A 7,425-nucleotide genomic window follows, 5' to 3' on the forward strand; every position below is an offset into this window, starting at 1 on the left:
GTTGACTATTGCAGTCATTTGGATGTTTTGCATGCATTTCACTAGGAAGACTAAGAGCTAAGACTTTCTTTTATTGCCATGGCCTTGACTGTCTTGATGTTGTTTTGCACCATGCCCTTGTGTTGACTTTTGCACACGATATTTTTCAGGCACGCGCTTTATATAACGCAAGAAGGCAGCTGCAAGGACACGACGATGTGCAAGAGCCAGTGCAGCGCGACTTCACGTAGTGCAGAGGAGCGAATGTCAAGAAATCAAAATACATTGGCATGCAATTTGGACACAAAAACTAGTATGTGGGTATATTTGGTGTACCATCTGACCAAATGTCAACAAAATCAAGATACAGTATGTTACACCAAGATGAAAATTCTCACGTGCTCTAGGCAGTCATCTTAACATGGTATATTTATGTAATGTCTCTGAATGGAAAGTCAAATCAAGTATGCTCTCTGGAGACAAACACATAGCAGCAAGTGTCATTGAAAAGTTAGAAATGTGTTTAAAAAAGCTGATTAGTTCTGAGAAGTGACTGCTTTTTGTCTTACCTCTCAACAGGTACATCCATGTGATAAAAAAATAGTGGTACAATGAAATTGCATATTTGCTTAGTGACATGATACATACTTGCAATGAGCACGGTGCCTGTGGTTACTATAAAAAGCAACAGCCCATGCTTGGTTAGGGTAGTCCCAGTACAACATGCAGGCATGGGTGATTGGCGCTTCTTTCTTTTTTTATTTCTGTGTAATGAGGTTTACTGACGTGCGTATAGGTGCAGTCGCACGCAGTATGGCTAATACAAAAAAAAGGGGGGGGGGGTTGATATATGTAGCTCACTGTACACGACACAGGGCAAAGGAAATCCGTGTTCAGCAACTATGCTAAATGCCATGTACGTAAATTTTACAACGTTACTCATTCGAAGCGCGCACAGGTGCATCTTGAAGAAAAGTTTTCCAGGGTACATAACTTATTGCGTAATTTACACTAATTTCGCTCTAACCACGAGACATAATAATTTGAATATATTATATTGGACGGAAAAACCTAGAGCGAATTAAATTGTGTGTCAGCTTCGTGTGTATACATATAGTCTTTCCTATGCATTAGGTTTCTCGCATAATGCATTTACCAGTTGACAGCCTATCTTACGATGTGTACTCTGTTTACATTACAGTTGTTTATTAGTTTACTCATTTCTTTTGCGACTTACGAAATGCCGGCGTATATATATATTCAACATTCAACATTTTGACATAACCCTGTATGTTTTGTAGGGACAACCCAGGACGTGCATTTCTCAGCACCCAGTCAACTGCCAGAATTGACTCAAACACAGGCCACCAGTAAGTGGACATCAGTTGCAATTTCACATTATACAGTTGGCTGCTGCCTTGTACTGAGGCTTTTTTTTTTAATGGAGATGGTGATGTCGTTCTAATGTACATTTTGACCACAAAGGTGCGATCATGTCTCACAGAGGCATATATGGCTGCTATTTTCTCTGCGAAGGACATATTCTCGTGTTCGTGAAGCATTTGTGTTTGGCAGTATTGTCGCCCAATGAGTCGGATATAAACACTAACTCGCCACTGCCGGCAAGTAGTTGCGGGAAATGCAATATATTATGACGCTGAAAAAGTTATTTCATTAATTCGAAGGAAAGTTTTGCAGCAGGAAAAAAAGGTTGCTATTCCAGGTAAACATGTCTTTTTCTCACAAGTTATTGAGCCAAACTGTGGATGCGTGAAATTCGTGACTTATGAATAGATTTTAATTTATCCTTTAGTAAGGCTTCTAAAAGAGACCAGAAATAGCATGTGACTACCTCTCCAATCAGCAAATGATACACTTACAGTCATAAGTGGTAGTTCCGTGCAGTCTCGCACTCTGTATAACCTTTCCTTTCAGCAGCATTGGAACTGGTGGCTGCGTTTTCAGAAGAAGTGCACTTGGCACTGTATATGTATGTGTGAATTCGGTTTTCGTTGTATGTGTCAGCTCACTGACACAAACAGTGCAAAAATCAGTTGTACCATGAGGCTGACCACGCCTTCTGCTGCTAGAGATACGGCACTTCATATTTTATAGTACTGCATGACATTTAAATCAAAGCTACCACATAAAATGATCAAGAAAACTAACCGCTGTTTTAGCTGTTTTCCTCAAAGAAAGCTTGTCCTTTATAGGCTGTGTTAATCTGAGCTCTCCACCGATGTTTCAGTAGTATTATCCCTTAGTGAGTGAGAGATTGGGGGCAGTTAATCGTGTTAGTGTTTAAATGGTGTCCTAATTATGTGCATTTGTTCCAACAAACTTGTCTAAATTACTATTTTTGTGTAGTGTAAAGCTTAAGAAACCATCAGCAACTCCTGAGTTGCTAACATGCAGATGTATTTGTCACTATACAGGTGGAACTCGGCTGTACCACTGCAGTGCTGCGGAAATTGCCAGCACCAGCGGCTTTGCAACAGCTGTTTCGCAGCATGTCGGTATGTGCTAATTTATAGTTATGTTGGGATGGGCAAGTATTATGGACCACTGCTACTCTGTATTGTGACAGTTCCATATGATAAGGGATGTAATGGGCACAGCGAAAGCCATTGAATGTTTTACTATGGTACATAAACAGGCTCTCCTTTTCGTCACTGGAGCAGGGAAGAGCATGCAGGCACTCCTGAATGTACATATATTCCAAACATGACACACACACACACACACACACACACACACACACACACACACACACACACACACACACACACACACACACACACACACACACACACACACACACACACACACACACACACACACACACACGCACACACACACACACACAATTAAACTAAAGGCACGGACGTTCCATCTTTCATGTTGAATTGACTTGTACAGCGCAAAAATACAACACAGACCACAGAGAAGCACACATGTTAACAGGTTTGATACGCACGTTAGTTCAACAGATTTGATACTTCAGGTGTGCTATTTTACACAAGGGAGAAGGGAAAAGGGAGAAAACCAGAAAAAAGAGTGGATTGGAAAAGAAAGGAATCATGCCAAAAAGCATGAGAAGCATCGTGCAGCCACGATCGCCAGCAGAACATATAAAAAGCACTCTGATAAAATTACATACAGGACTACCTTACGTATAGTTTGTTTCAATCAACTCAGATCACATGCAGCCATTACTGCAATCAAGTTGTTTCCTTATGTCATATGAGGGAATGATGTGGGCCCAAAAAACTGTTTAGAGCTGAAGGATTATGTTCCATGCTAGCCTCATTCCCTGCTTTTTTATCATATTGTTATCAGCTGCTTATATTAGGGACAAAAGGTAAGAGTACGAACTGTTTCCTGATTCGCCATTCCACACAACATGTCTCTGAGACTATATGTACATGCAGATGACCCATAGATGAAAAATATTCAGTACAGTTGAATCTCATTACAAGATACACTTGGTTGTAAGAGACATCTGAAAATGGTTTGGTTGGTTTGCCTATGTTTGCCACGTTAACAATACTGTATACAAGAGACACCTTTGTTACTAAGGATGACTTTTTAAGTATTCACTACTTCGAAGGAACACAACCCAGACACATTCACTTCATGCACCTTGTGTGCTCCGAAGGGCGTAAAGATCACGCAATCCTCACACAAGTCAATTGCGCATGTCTCTTTTAGCATGAACTAGAAAAGGAGGGCAATGAGGACAGTGCAGGGAAGAAAGTGTCGGCAGTTGAAGCTGACGAGCGTCTAAGAGCACCTCAAAGGTACTGCGAGCAACAAGGCTTGCAAAGTGAAGTGTTTAAATTCCAGAAGTTGGGAAGGAAGCTAACACAATGTACAGTCACTAAAAAGGTGTGAGTGTTCTTTAAAGGGCGCCTAAACCACCTAGGTTGAAATTTAGTTGCGGTGTTGCAGTTGTACACGATAAGGCAACGAACAGGTAGCCACGAGAAGTTTTCGACACGGTGCAGTAATAGTGGAGCTACGTGTGTTTGATTATCGAAAAGTAGTCCCCACTCATTTTACTCTTTCATCTGGTACACGCCATCTGGACAGTATCGTCTTTTCGTCACCTAGTACACCTCCAAATGTTACGGGACAGGCCATCACCAACGAGCTCTGTTGCTGCCGCGCTGGCCCGTCGTCCTGCGAGGGGTGGCGCTAATGACCTAGCCAATACAATGGAACTGTATGGTGACTCGTGTTGAAGAGCCTCATGGAGACCCTTTTGTTGGCGTTTCTGTTCTTTGCCCCCATTGGCTGCCCACAATGGCATCGCGAGCAACGCGACGAGGAAGAAGGAGTGTGTGTATTTGCTTGCAGGCCTTGCCAGCAGTCGTACACTTTCGTTCGACCAATCGAAAGCACCGGAAACCGGTGACATCATCAGGGACAGCTTGGTGACGTCAGGACAAACTGGGGGGTGCAGGATAGGTCCAGAGAGGCGCACGGGGTCGTTTGGCTTCGTCGATTGTGACGGCATACTGATTTCGATACGCGTGTTTACTTGAAATGTTCAAAAAATGTCGAGAAGGGGTTTAGGGGCCCTTAAAGCCACCCTGAGCAATTATTACTTCAGATATATCTAAACATACTTTATTGATGATGCATAATAAAGTGATTTAGTCTGGCTCCTCAGTGTTTTAAAATTTTTGGTTTCGGGAGACATGTTTCCCGTGCCTCTTGAGTAACTCTTCTAATGAGGGTTTACTGTAATATACACACACAATTGTGTAACTCCTCCTGCAAGTATTATTCATTAAGCCCGTTAACTGATGTGCAAAGCTTGTGGTTAAGTCTTGATGTCCGTACTTTTTAGAGCTATGTTTATTAATTCAGGCTGTTCTTATTGGTTCTTCGATGCAGGAGACAATGCCTACGAAATTATTGGCCCTGATGACGAGAGCCCTCAAGGGGCAATCGACGTCTCTGTTGCAGAAGTGAGCCCAATACCACTTGAAGTTACCATGACAGATGACACGGCGGCAATAGATACAGAGACTGCCATGTCTACTGCAGCTGCAAGCAGCAGCGCGTCAGCATCAGCAGCAGTGTCAGAAGGAGCCACACCAGGCCTGGTAGAGCAACATGTGTGCTATCGCTGTGACTTTTTTTGTAGTGCATACAACTCAGTTGCTCAACATACAAAAGCTTTTCACCACGTCTGTGAGCCAGTATTCTTGTGCAGCAAGTGCAAGACTAAGTTAGGTGTTATAACACAGTACAAGCATCACTTTAAGATATGCAAATGCAAACATATTACAGCTGTTGCCTCCCCAGCCAGCCCACATAGCGACAACAATGTGGAACACATGGTTGGACACACCTCTCCCCCATTAGAACATAGTAGAGACTGTCAGTGTTGTTGCTAGATTGACTGGTCTTTGTTGGCAACTAGAAGGACAACACAGGTGTCATAAGATTGTTGTTGAAGAGGTAAAAAAGAAGTCTGATGCAGCTGAAGTGCCAACTGATATGGAGCAAATCAAAAGCAACCACCTGAGAAAGCAACACTACCGAAATTTGGGTATCTATGTGCCGTCAACTCTGGTAAGGATGGCATAGGACAGAAGTGTGATGAAAATCACACAGACACTGCTGTTGCATCACTGGCCACAGTGAGCAGCGACTTGTAGGGCAAGAGAGTCAACTGAAACAAACATTATGACATGGTGTCATGCTCCCATGTGACCACTTTTCAAGTTATTTTGCAAGATGTAGCTCAACCTCCAGAAACGAGACTGCAACTTGTCTGTAAAAAAGCTTTCACAAAAAATTATTCATAACACTATTAACATAGCAGTATCTTCTTTTTTTGTCAGTTGGAGGTTCTCGGGTGTCCATTAATGCAAAAGTTGAGGAAAAAAAAGAACATGTGTCGTACTTACACCTTTTTTAACAAGTACGAGGGGGACAGAACTTTTCTAGTCATGCATCTTCATCATACTATCAAGTTTTTAAATGTCTTTTATAATAATTATTGCCAGTTATATCTGAGTGCATTGTATGCATGTAGCAGGCGTAAAATCAGGTCAGTTGGATCAGATGCCTTATCTGCAAGAGAGCCCTATATTCAAGAAATTTGAATTAAAATAGTTACGTTAGAGACACAATCTTTGAGCACTTTATTGCCTGTGGTTTAAGCATTGCTCAATACTTTTGTGGATGGCAGTTTCAACCGGCACAGCACTGCACTTTGCCACAGTCACATGTGTCTTCAAAGCGGTGTTTACCATTTGTGTTGATCTGTTTGTGTATGCATAGAGAAAGTTGTTAATTTATATTTTTCCGCATTCTTGTGCTTGCACTAAGCTTGTATAAGGCAGTTACAAATGTGCGTCACTAAAACGAACTGTTCTGTTGAGCTTACACTTGCAAATAATCGTGTTCAGATGGCCGCACTTCTATGTAGGTGCACCGCTAGCTTTGTGTATGTTCTCATGTTTGTATAAAGCTTATATAAGCTAGTTAGAAAACGTATGTCACTAAGCATTGTGATATTCTTTAAAGAACTGCTTGGTTGGTTTTCCACTTGTGAATTAGTATTGAGGCGGTGGTATTCCCATGTAGGCCCATTGCTAGCTTTCTGTGTCCTCACGCGTTTGTATTAAGTTTCTACAAGGGAGTTACAGCATGTACGTCACTAAGCGCTGTGATATTTTTTAAGGAACTGCTTTGTTGGTTTTACACCTGCGAGTAATAGTACGGTGGCACTAGTCATGTGTAGGTACACAGGGAACATTTGTATACATTATGCTCATGTAAAGCAGTTACAAAGTGTATGTCACTAATCACTGTGATATTTGTTGAAGAATTGCTGTGATGGTTTTACACACGTGAATAATAGTGGTCAGGACACAGTACTTGCGATGCATAGTCGAATTTATACAGTGCCAAGACATGGGCTGTATACGTACCAAAAGAAATGTATGTCATTATATTGTTGTGATTATTACTGTTTGGATTTAATTAAACTGTAATAAAACTGTTTCTTGTATCTATGGAGGTATGGCAATTTGTCATGCAACCAAACTGAGGACCTGAACTTGTGCATACAAATAAACAGCTAATTTAAGAGTATACTGCTCATATTCTGCTAAACCAGTTTAACAAATCTTGTACTACAATGCTGGAAAAATGACAAAGCTGACTGGGATGTACAGAAAGAGTTCTGCGCTGGCTGAAGGACTGCCCCACACTGGAGTTGGTAATGTTGCGTTTATTGGAGTAGAACAGAAAGTGCACTTCTATTAAAAATGCCACAGTCGGTGCAGAAACATAAGGCAGACGAGCAGATGTGGCACATTTTTTTCAGGGCCCTCCATGCCTACTACTGCATTTCTAGTCTTCCTGTGCTCTGCCTATAAGCCCCTGTTCAGCCAAGGTTTTTACTCCATGACAGTTGTTCTA

The 7,425-nt window shown here is 41.7% G+C and overlaps 1 long non-coding RNA gene across 1 annotated transcript; it reads left to right on the forward strand.

The window, feature by feature from the left end:
* Positions 1–1,213: 1,213 nt before the first annotated feature.
* On the forward strand, positions 1,214–4,960 carry LOC140214018 (uncharacterized). Its single transcript, XR_011890909.1, has 3 exons — positions 1,214–1,349; positions 2,415–2,495; positions 4,882–4,960. It is a non-coding gene; the product is annotated as an uncharacterized lncRNA (long non-coding RNA).
* The last annotated feature ends 2,465 nt before the right edge of the window (positions 4,961–7,425 follow it).

This window comes from Dermacentor andersoni, chromosome 11, assembly GCF_023375885.2.
Source record: "Dermacentor andersoni chromosome 11, qqDerAnde1_hic_scaffold, whole genome shotgun sequence".
Classification (NCBI taxonomy): Eukaryota; Metazoa; Arthropoda; class Arachnida; order Ixodida; family Ixodidae; genus Dermacentor; species Dermacentor andersoni.